The sequence below is a fragment of the Apis mellifera genome, linkage group LG10 (assembly GCF_003254395.2).
Source record: "Apis mellifera strain DH4 linkage group LG10, Amel_HAv3.1, whole genome shotgun sequence".
Lineage (NCBI taxonomy): Eukaryota > Metazoa > Arthropoda > Insecta > Hymenoptera > Apidae > Apis > Apis mellifera.
This window is the reverse complement of record NC_037647.1, coordinates 68,432-81,685: the sequence shown is the minus strand read 5'-3', so window position 1 is coordinate 81,685 and position 13,254 is coordinate 68,432. Positions and strand designations below refer to the sequence as shown.

General features: G+C 19.5%; 1 protein-coding gene across 9 annotated transcripts in view; it reads left to right on the top strand.

The window, feature by feature from the left end:
- LOC727349 (RNA-binding protein 1) overlaps positions 1 to 13,254 on the top strand; it is a 47,236-nt gene that overhangs the window by 18,446 nt on the left and 15,536 nt on the right. The window contains exon 6 of one of the 9 annotated variants that reach the window (XR_003305469.1): positions 582 to 721. The exons of the other annotated variants lie outside the window; for them this stretch is intronic. The gene's annotated coding sequence lies outside the window, so the exon portion shown is untranslated. The remainder of the gene's footprint in view (positions 1 to 581; positions 722 to 13,254) is intronic. 9 annotated transcript variants of the gene reach the window in all.

The window sequence follows — 13,254 nt, the reverse complement described above, 5'->3', positions numbered from 1 at the left end:
TAAGATGTTTCAAATAAAATCAATTATTGTAAGTTTGATTATTCAAAAAGTATTTTTCCAATGTTTTGTTTTCAACTAAACATTTTGTTTTAAAAATTTATCAATATTTAAAATAAATTTTTAGCAATTCCATTATGCCAACAATAACTATTATTATATTCTGATTGTTATTATATTTTTTCATCCATTTTATTTTTAGTGATTTAAAAATAGATTTCAATATATCGTACTTGCTTATTATGCAACAAGCACTCAGAATTATGAATATACTATCGTATAAGAAGAAAACTATTAGTTCTAATTTGGATTAAATATTTTTCCTGCTTTCAATTATATTAGAATAATCACGTTGTGTACTTTTTATGTGCAATATCTTATAGATATCAAATCTATTATTGCTATTATATCATTGGCTATTATATCATACAGACATTTGATAATTACAAATAAAAACAATGTATTAGTTGTATTAATTATTTATATATATATATATATATATATATATATATATATATATAAATGTAGCATTCAATATAGCATTAAAAGTTTTTTTTATTAATATCTCGCCCATCCAATGTTAGTGCTGGAGGATTTCAACAGCAAGTCAACTATGTGGGGTTTCCCAGCTATGGACTCGAGGGATTTTGATGGACTGAGTAGCTAATTTGGACTTCCAATTGAACAATTAGGAGGTCAATTAGCACGTGCGTACGGTTCCAGAGTGAGTCTATTGTAGACTTCTTCTAGTCAAATAATATCTAAAATAATAATAATAAAAAGTAATTAATAATAATAAAAATTAAAACTTTAAATTTAGGATGCAATTTATCTTTCTTTTTTTCCCTTTAAATTTCATATCAATTGGAAGTATATGTTTTTCATTCTCTCGACTTGCATCATTTTCTATTTGTTTATTAGTTATATAACAAGTTATTAGTAATATCATTATCAGATATTTTTTTTATATTAAATTTCTGTATTTATATATTAAATTTTATTATATAAAAATTATTTAAATTATTTATTTATATATCATATTAAATAAAATCATTCAAAAATATTTTTATATTTAATCATATATTTTATTTACTATTATACAGAGTATCTTAGCTTGATTACTTCGAATAATTACTAAATATATTTAATATATTTTATAAGAAATGTAAGACAAATGGAATTTAATGTTTTAAAAGCCATATTTCATAAGAGATATAAAACATATATGCTTTCTTTGTGGAATTTCGGAAATTTCAAAATCATCTTAATTTTTTTTCAAATGGAATGATCTATTTTTTATATTGTAAATTATTAATAGAGATTAAATAGAGTATTTAATTCTGAAAAAAATATATTGATTTTCATATAAATCCTAAATTTAAGTTAACTAAATATTAACGAAATAATTTTTAATACAAACTTATTATTTGGAAGTTAAAGTAAATATTCGAATTGATATTCTTAATTCTAATATAATGATAATTTATTTTTTAATGAAAAAACATATTTTTAATTACTATATATATATTTTATACATAATATTTTTAATTACTTATGAAATATACTACATGTTTCTTGAATTTTTTATTTAATATTTTTTATTTCGAAAATTTCAAAATTATTAATAAGTTAAACTAAAAAATTTTTTTTTTTTTAATTATTCACAGGAAGAAATCTGATAGAAATGATCTAATAAATGATAAAAATAATAAAACAAAAACTCTTTTGATTCATCGATTGTGAAATTGTCTGTAATTCTTATGATTTTTTCATAATATGCAAAATAATTATTATAAAAAATCATAATTTCATTGATAAGCATTGTAAGACAATATATATATATATATATATATATATATATATATTATGATAATTTTTTTTTTTATTTAACAAGCTTAAGGTTGTATCAACACCATATTAGTGATTTACAAAAATTTAAAATACAGAATTACTACTTTTGCAAAATCTCACTAACGTGTCTTAATAATCGGTAGATGAAATTGGCTTCATTAAGACTATTACCGATGCCCAATTTCCTCCTAATTTCATTATAATTAGGACAGTCAAATATGATGATAATTCATATATTACATTTTTCGTATATTGTTGATTGACTTCTATTGAATAGATGTAGGTAAGAGAGCTTACTATGTTCGGTTTTAATTCTCGTTATTATTATTTGTTGTCTTCAATTGAATTTGGGTTCATTCATATAGATCAAAGAAATTTCCGATAGATTTGTGAAGCGAGATTGTTTTATATATTCATATTATTCCAGGATTGTTTTAATAATATTTTTATGTGTTGATTATATATCGTAAATAGGTATTTTGTCCATTCTAAAGGTAGTAGCTGCTATTTTTACTTCAATATCAGCCATTGTATTCTGTAGATATGGGATGGAATCTATATTAAAATTATTATTTTGTCGCCCTTATTTATTTTGTTGAATATCTTTTGTATGTCTATGTACATTTTTATCGATTGCTTAATTTTTTGAATGTGTAGAAATGTCGCAAGGGAATATAATATATTGGATTGGCAACTAAGTAATTGCGGATTTCAGTTGAAGTTGATGACGACCTAATCAAAGCAATAATCGATTCGGATCATCACAACTCGTGAGATTGCAGAGAAGCTTCATGTATCACATACATGCATTGAAAACCACTTAAAACAACTTGGCTATGTTCAAAAACTCGATACATGGGTTCCTCACGAACTGAAAGAAAAGCATTTAACGCAACGCATTAATAGCTGCGATTTGCTAAAGAAACGTAATGAAAATGATCCATTTTTAAAATGACTGATAACTACGATGAAAAATGGGTTGTTTACAACAATATCAAGCGGAAAAGATCGTGGAGCAGGTCACGTGAACCAGTTCAAACAACATCAAAAGCTGGTATTCATCAAAAGAAGATTTTGTTATTAGTTTGGTGGGATTACAAAGGAATTGTCTATTTTGAATTCTTACCACCCAACCGAACGATCAATTCTGTTGTCTACATTGAACAACTAACAAAATTAAACAATGCAGTTGAAGAAAAGCGGCCCGAATTGACAAATCGAAAAGGTGTTGTATTCCATCATGACAATGCAAGACCACACACATCTTTGGTCACTCGGCAAAAATTATTGGACCTTGATTGGATGTTTTGCCACCATATAGTCCTGACCTTGCACCATCTGATTACTTTTTGTTTCGATCTTTACAAAACTCCTTGAATGGTAAAAATTTCAATAATAATGATGATATCAAATCGTACCTGATTCATACCAGTTTTTTGCTAATAAAAACCAGAAGTTTTATGAACGTGGGATTATGATGCTGCCTGAAAGGTGGCAAAAGGTCATTGATCAAAATGGGCAACACATTACAGAATAAAGTTATTTAGTTCTATGGAAAAATTGTCTTTGATTTTCTAAAAAAAATCCGCAATTACTTAGTTGCCAACCCAATATTTGGAATAATCTAGGGAATCACTATTAATAAATTTGAGGGCTAGAAGAAGTACAAATGTTTCAGCCGAGTGGACACTGTTAAAGGTATTCAAACTATGTTTAATTGAAATGTTTTGAGAAAAGAAAGGAGCCTCAGTTCCATACTCTTTATTTTTGGAACCATCAATATATTAGGGTGTCTCATAAATTTCTTTCGCATCATGCTAAAAACTTTAACTGATTATTTTTATATGAACATGCAGACTTAGCTATTTATGGCATCAATTTTAGTCATTCCAGACCTTTTTTAAAGTATATTTCATTAGTGACACAATCTTTTTTAAAACTTTTTTCTTCATTCCACTAACATTTCCAGAAAAACGATAGATAATCACCTGACCGAGATGGAATATGTCAATCAATATGAAGTTTGAATTCCATAGCTATTGATGAAGACTGATTTTATGAACCGCGTCTCTACGTGCGATTTCCTTTTTCAACGACATGAAAAAGATCCTTTTTTAATGAGGCTTGTTATTAGATTTGGATTTTATATCAAAATGTGCATCGAAAATGCATTTGATTTAAGGACAATAGACCTTCAACTGTCTCGAAGCCTGAACTTCATCCGAAGAAAGTTTTTTATCCATTTTTGGTGGGATGAAGTGAAGTAGTAAGTAGTAGAAAAGTGTAATCTACTATGAGCTCTTTTCTCAAAATGAAACCATCAATTTTAGAAAATATTGCAATCAATTTGATAAATTGAAAGATATAGTGAAAGTCATAGCAAAAAAATAGACAACAAAATTGGCGAACTGACGAGGCCATCACGTCAATGCAAAATCGCATGTTGCATTGGTTGTAAGAGAAAAACTGTTATAGATTGAGTGGGATATTCTCTTGCATCTTCCGTACTCCCCAGATCTTGCTCTATCCGATTATTACTTGTTTTTATTATTAAAAAATTTTCTGATAAACGATTCTAATCCGTAAGCGAAATAAAAACAAACTCGAATATTTTACAAATAAGCTCCAATTTTGGAAAGAGAGAATAATAAGGTTTTCTGAGAGATGAAAGAAGATGATAGAGCAAGTTTATGTATAACGCAATAAATTAATCTTAAACAATAAATATTGTGTATTTATTTCGTATCAAAAAAAAAAAAAAAAAAAAAGAAAAAACTTAACATATTCTAGTAAATAAAAATTCACGGAAAAATCTTTATGAAGATAATATATCTTCGGATCAACATATTTATTAATCACAATCATCAATCGATCAGCAATCAGTTGTAATCTCATAAAAAAATTGAATTTAATTTTTTTTCCGCATTGTTACATTTTAATATTAACATTTAGTATTTTCGTTTTTTATGTTTATGATCGCAAAGAAATAGATAGATTACAAAATATTAATAGATGCATGCATAAATTGGAAATTTCTGGAATTTCTGATCGGAGTTGAATAAATTAAAAAAATTGATTATAATGATTTACAATATATAATCATATCATTTTAAATCCAGATCTCTCATTAAACTTCAAATTCATATCAAAGTATAAAATGCTAATTATCATAGAAAAAATTCATGATAAATTTGAAATATCCCTGAGGCATATGACAGTCAATAATATTGTGAATTTTTTTGAATGATAGCCTACTATTAAGAAGAATTTTTCGAATTAGATTTTTGAAATCAATATTGATATATATATATATATATATATATATATATATATATATATGATATATATATGAATAAAGATTTATAATGCTGATTTGCATATATTTACCATAATCATCATGGATAGGTTTACATTCAGACTCATGTTGCATTGTAGCCTGATAGATATTTTAAAAAATATTTAATTCCAAATGTTATTTAAATTATTTAAGTCTAGCATTATAAATTTTTATGTAACACTAATTTGGAGAAGTGTAATAATCTTTAGAAGTTTGAAGAAGTTTGAATATAATAATAGATACGACTATATATTTTATTATATTACATTATAATATTACATTGTACATCCGACAATCGTACATTTTCATGGAGATTAATTTTTATTCATAATTATTATTTTTATAAATTTTTATTTGTAATAAATTTAGTACACACAAATCTGTCAAGAATTTTTGTTAATTTAATGCTAAAGAAAGATATCAAAATATTATAAAAAACGATATTCAGAAATGATTTAGAGCATATTTCAAAAATTAAATTTTGATTTTTGTTTTAAAAATTGAGTTTTAAAAATTTTTGAAAGACTTTATCTATTTATTTAATAAATTGTTTTTTAATTTAATATAATGTAATGTATTGTAATATATATAATTGTAATATAATATAATTTATTTTATTATTTTATATGTATTACTTATCATTCATTTGTTAGAAAAGTTTTAATTCATTTGTCATTTTATATTCTATTTTTTTAATTTTTGAATGATAAATAAATTTAATTATAAATATTAATTAATTAATTTAATTATTATTCCTAAATTAGATGTAATTAGATATAATTTTTTGTCAATAAAAAAAATTTGTTATATTCAATGCTTTTTTTGATATATGTTAAAAAACTTACATATATTTTAAAAATACAATATTGAAACGAATTTGTGTTTTATAAATGTTATTAATGTTATATCTTTAATAACTCATTACATTTAATAGAGTCGTAATATAAAATTATTGCAAAGAAAATTATTTTAAGAATGTTCAATTATTATTATTATTATTATTATTATTATTATTATTATAATTTATTAATAATATTCATATGTTACAGACATTCTTTATATGCTATATTAATAATTTTTATATAATGTTTTTGTATTACATAATGTTTTTTTAATAAGAATGTTGAATTGCATCAACTGATATATTAATTTATAAATATATATTATAAAAACTATAAATATATTATAAAAACATAATTTCTTAAAAAAAAGAAAAAAACAAAATTAAATTTCATGCATTCATTCATAAAGGAATCAATACCAAATTATTAAGAATCTTTGACATTATTCAATTTTTAATTGAAATATTTTTCATCATAAATAATAATATTAAGAGAACCAAAATGAATTGAAATATGATTTTGAATGAACTTATAGGAACATTTCAGAGAATCAGAGAATGCAAGAATATTTCATTCAAGAAATATCTAAACTTGAAACTTTAAAATCAGAAAAATCACATCAGAACATTTCAAAAAATTTGATTTAATTAAATATATTTAAAGTATGCTATTATATTCAATTTATAATAAGAATATTATTATATCCACATCAATTAAATTAGTTGATTTCAGAAAACAAAGAAATAATATTTTTAATTATTCCAAAGAAGATGATGGATATGATTTACAAAAAAGAATCCTCAATTTGAAAATTTAAGAAATTATGAAACTTTGAAGATATATAATATTTATGTATTAATATTAATAGATATGTATTATAAATATAATTTTTTTTTACTACCCAAAATCGCAGAACCAATCAATTCTTGAAAATTTGGTTATTTTTTCATTTTACGTGTTAAATCGTAAATTGTAAAAAAGTTTCAGATAAAAAATTGTTTCTTTTTATGAGGATAATTATTTTAAAATATAATTAAAAAAAAAATTATAAAAAAATTAATAATTTTTAAAAAATTTGTTTTTCGACATAAAGTTTTAATTAGTAATTTAAATAACTATGCGATAATATAAAAAAATAATAATAGTTTTATTTTTAATAAATATAGTTTTGTTGTATTGCTGACTTTCGTTACTAAATTTTCAATTATATTACTAATGTTTTTTATTAAACATTAAATCAATATATCAGATGAGAATAAAAAAAAAAAAAAATATATATATATATAACTATTTTATAAGATTTTTTTTAATTTTTAGTATCGTTAAATTTCTTTTTTTTCATATATCAAATAATAATGAAATTTTTTAAAAAGTGTTGCATTTATTTACATAAAAGCATATATATTGATGAAAAACTAATATAATTTTGAAAGATAATTTTGAAAATCCGATAGAATTTGCTTTTTTACAATAAGATTTCATACGATTATTTTTTTCATTATTATTATATGATGTATGTGATGCAACATATTTCTATATTTACAACTCTTTTTTTTTTGTTTTATAATAACTAATATTTTGACCATATTAAAAATGGAATGTTTAGATTGTAACTATTGCTGAATATCTGTCTTTTTTTCAAATGATTAAAGATTTCTTATATGTATGATATTATGATATAATATATATTATTTATAATTATTATATGTATAAAATTGTACTTAATTTGTATGTACTTAATGTATGTACTTAACTTATGTACTTAAATTTAAATTTCTTTGATATCAAATTTTAAATGTAAATGAGAATTCATTTTTTTATGATAATCATTAATTTTGTTAATAAAGCATTCTTGATAGTCATTATCATTTTTAATATAGATAATAATAATACTTTTTGAAGGATCTTTTAATCCTGTAGAAATGTTTCGAGGACATTTAAATTTATATCTTTCTATGTATTTTTTAATATGCATGCAATTTTAATGTTATGTTAATGTTATTATATGATAATGTTTCATGTTTCTTTCATATAATTTAATAATTGAATCTCTAAATAATACTTAAAATATAATAATCTAAATATAATATAATAATCTCTAAAATACTTTTAATTTTCTTAAATAATTTTATTTAAGATAAAATTTATGATTATATTTTAAAAAGCTAATATTTTCTTCATTTATATTTCAAATTTACATTTTTTTAATATCTTACAAAAAATATTGTTTTTCTAAAATTAAATGAAATAAGATCATCATTAATTACTTTTAAAATCTTATTGACGAAAAGTTCATCGTAAAAAAAGAATTTATTAATCCAATTGCATTTTTATCAAACTTAATTATAAATTTTTTTTATAAGACTTTTTTTTTTAAGAAAATTTCTTTCTTCATTTTCATATTAAATTCACATAAAAATATAAACAATGTAAAAATATTAAAAGTAATATATACAAAAGAATTTCTTCTTTTGTTATATAGTATACAATTTCTATTTTATTCTTCATTATTTTCATTTTTTCTAAAAACTTCTGTAATTTGTGCAATTATTTAAAATATATATAATTTAAATATTTCATAGTTTATTCTTATAAATATTTAAAATAATTTATTCTTCATTTAAATTAAAATAAAATGTTTTGATATATTTTATATATCAAAAGATATATATAATAATTCTTGATTATTTTTAAAAAATAAACTTTTTGAAGACATATTAATATACAAATATTATGTAAATACTATGTTTTGTATTATAATAAAATGTATAAAATAAAGAATAGTTAGTTCTTATTTAATATTAATATACAAGCTGTAGATAATTAATATAAATATTATTGTTTACATAAACATATTATTTTCATAGGATATAAAAAAAAACTGAATAGAAATTTGTTTCACTGCTAGATAGCTTCAAAAATATATTTTTATTTTTTCATATTTCATATGTTATATATGCTTAGTATATTTATTTTAAAAAAATATTTAGAAACTTTTATTATTCTTTATATCATATATATTTATGATAATTTTTTTTTGTAAAATTGAAACGTTATTCAATTCTCGTATTATCTTTTCATTTTTAAATTTTCTTTTTTAAATTTTCTATGAAAAATTTTAAATGATTATATAATCATAATAAATATAATCATAAGTAATGAATTATTACAAAGATGACAACATATATATATATATATATATATATATATATATATATATATATATATATATATAATTTAAATATAAATTCAATTCAATCAAATATTACGAATTATATATTATATATATATATATATATTATATATATATATATATTTAGTATATTATATATATATATATATATATTATATATATATATTTAGTATATTATATATATATATATATATAATAAAATAATATACTAAATATAATGTATGAAATGTTCAAAGTAAAAAAGTAGATTATAACGATATAAAATTGATTGAATGAAGAGAAGAAAGATTTTGTGATAGAAATACTATTCAACAATATGTATATAATATGTAGTAGATTATAATAATATAAAATTGGATTAAATAACAGAAAAATGTCTTATGAATAATGGAAATACTATTCAGCATAAAATGATGCTGAATAAGAAGAAAATTTTTAAATTTAAACTTACAGAATCAATATTATAAAATATCGTTTTAACATTCAGATTTGTAAACAATTTTAAAAATTAAATAAAATTTTATACTAAATTATTGAAAAACTGTATAAGGTTAATGAAATATACTAGATCGAATTTTAACATATTGTAATTATTGCAATTTTGGCTTTATACATTATACATATTATACTATTTATTATATTTAAATAATAAAATTATTATAATATTTCAGTATCTATTGCATGCAACAAATATTTATATACGTAAATTTGCGAATGTGGGACATTTTTAATTCTAGAAGTCAAAAAAGTTAAAATACAAAATTATCGATTTTTAAGATTTATTTATTAAATTATATTTCAAAAAACAGCCAATCACGACGCGCATACATTAATCAAATTATCAATATTGGATACGTGTGCCGATAGAATGAATATGAACAAATCCAAATAACAAATCCGAAAAAAGAAAATATGTTGAATAACAAATATTTTTATATTGAATGATATCTTATTATTAAACTAAATATTATATTATATATAATTTATAATAATAATATATAATATATATAATATAATATATATAATATTATTATTATATAAAATTATATCTTATTAATTAAACTAATTAATTGTTATTAATTATTATTAATTTGGTTAATATTATTATTGAACTTATTAATAAAACCATAACGAAAATTTTTATAAAAGAAAATATTGCTTAAAGTTAATAGACAAAATATCAAAAAATAATATATATAAAAGAAATATATCATTGAATAAAAACGTATCTATCATTCATTGTACGGTACTATAATTAATTAGTCATTTTTTTATAGGATTATTTTTTATAGTCATTTATCTTATAGGAATTAAATTTAATTTTTTTTAATTTTTCTATTACATTGTTACTTTAGCACATTTTTGTTTAAATTTTTATGTTCGTAATCGCGAAGTTAGGTAGATAATGAAACAGCGATAAATGAATGTGACCTGAATTTAAATCAATGAAAATGTGAGATTTCAATAATATTAATTGTTAATGTTAATATTAATTGTGTTGATGATTGTGATATATGAAATTGTCTTTCATAATGATTCACAATGTGATCGTGTCCAATAATCAGAATATGAAATTTTAAGAAATTTCAAGTTCATATTATAATAACTTATAAAAGACTAATGTTCATTTTTCATTGATAATTTTTTTTTAAATTTATAAGATATATCGTAACTGCAGATCCGCTTCCAAGTAACATTAAGTAGACTTTCTCAAATTAAAATTTGCATAAAGACTCAGAGTATATTTTGTACATGTTTGCTATAAATCTTGTCAAAGATAAAATAATGAGTTGTCGGTGAAGTTTCTATATCAAATCTATATAGATATTTAAATTATGATAATTCCACTTTTATATTTCTAATGAGTTATCAAATAATAATTTAATAAAAAAATGAAATTGAAAAAGTAAATAATTGATTTTCTTAATATTATTACAATATTATTACACATAACGAAAAATATTTTAAATAAAAATTGAATGCTATCGAGGATTAATATTATATTTTATTACAGTATTATAGTATTATTAATTCCTTTATGAATGAAAAAATCGTATAAAAATTAATTTTGTTTTTTTAAATGAAATTATATATTTTTTAATATATCAATTCTCTATAAAAAAATATTAACTTAAATATTTCTTAAAAATTATTAATTTGGAAATATTTTAATTTGAATTTTATTAAATTTATTGAATAAGAAATAAAAAAAACATAAACACTAATATCAATTTATTTATTCCTAATATTATAGTATTACCATTATTATCATTATTATTACTTATATTAATATAAGTTGTATTTCATATTATTAAGTCATTATTTATATTATTTATATTATTTTATATTATTAAGTTATTATTTATATATCTAATCATTATATTTATGCAATTAAAATTAATTATTAATAATGCTATTACTTATATATTGCTACTAACTATTAATATTACTAATAATAACACTAGGAAAGTGCAATATCTTTCAGTCATTGATTTAATTGAAATGCAGTTTAGATTTTATCATCTTGCTTTTTTTTAAAAATATGCTCTATTGGGAAGAAACTTTTAACCAGTTCTATCAACCAGTTTAATTTGAGACCTGTGCTTGTGTCAATACATTTGCATATATTTTTTTTGTTTCGATTGTTCAAGTTTAGTTTTTAATTTAAAATAATGTGGTTTTTATATAAAATAATATTATTATATTCATTATAATTAATTGTATTATATAATATTATAATATTTATAATAAAATATAAAATAAAATAATATTTATAAAATAATGAAATAATAATATATAAATTTATATAAATTTATATAAATTCAATAACAAAGTAAAAATAAAAAAATATAAAAGTATAAATAAAAAAATATATAAAATAAAAGAATAAAAGAATAAAAAAATATAAAATATAAAATTGAAAAATATAAAAAACAGTATTTATATTTTGTAATATAAATATATATATACATAGTAAAAAATTTTCTAATATAAAATGTGCGTATATATTTTTTTTTTGTCTTTGAATTACTCTCCTCTTTATAATATACATATATAATTTTTTGATAAGCCACTTTTTCTTCTATTTCTGGTTTTCCTATTGATATATATGAAATTATTTTTCTATTATTTTCCAAAAATATTTTTTTAGAATTAAATGTTTTTAAAATTTATAGAAAGATTATTAAGTATGTTGAATTTTTTATTTGCCATATTACATATTATTATAGCAATATCAATAAAAATTCATAAATAAAGAAAGGCCAACGCCTTTTACATTTTACAGAAAGTATATTCACGAATTTCAAATTTTAATCATAAATATCTAACAAATTATCGAGTATTTGTTACTATAATGATATATTTTTATAAACAGAATGATGAAACTTATTATTGTATTCAATTTCAAGTAAATCGATAATGTTAACATCAGTTATGTAATACAATTATATAATTATAGTATAATATAGTTATAATAAACTATAAATTTGAACAAAAATATATATAATATATATAATATATAATATAATAATATATAAATATATAATAAATGAAATATACAATAAAGTTTGATCTTTGGAATACCACAAAATTAAAAGAATTGCACAAGCAGAAATACACCAGAAATTGTTTCCATCAATGAATCAATTTTATTCACATCATCTTTGAAATAACATTCTCTTTTTTTGCTTCAAATGATATATATATCTTTTTTTGACATTATTTTTAATATTTTAAATCTAGATAAAATTAAAAATTTTTTAATTTAATTTTTATAATGGATTTTTATTATATTAACTTGCTTAAGATATAAGAATAAATGTAATCCAATTGTATCATTTTAATCAGAATTTTTAAGAGAAAATATAATGTAATATAATAAGAGAAATTTTATGTATAAAAAATGACATTTTGTTTAGATTTGTTTGAATTAAGAAATAAGATATTTTTTAATAATTAGTTTTTAATACAGAACAAAGAATTCAATTAAAAGAAATCTAGAATATTATTATAATAATATTATATTATATATT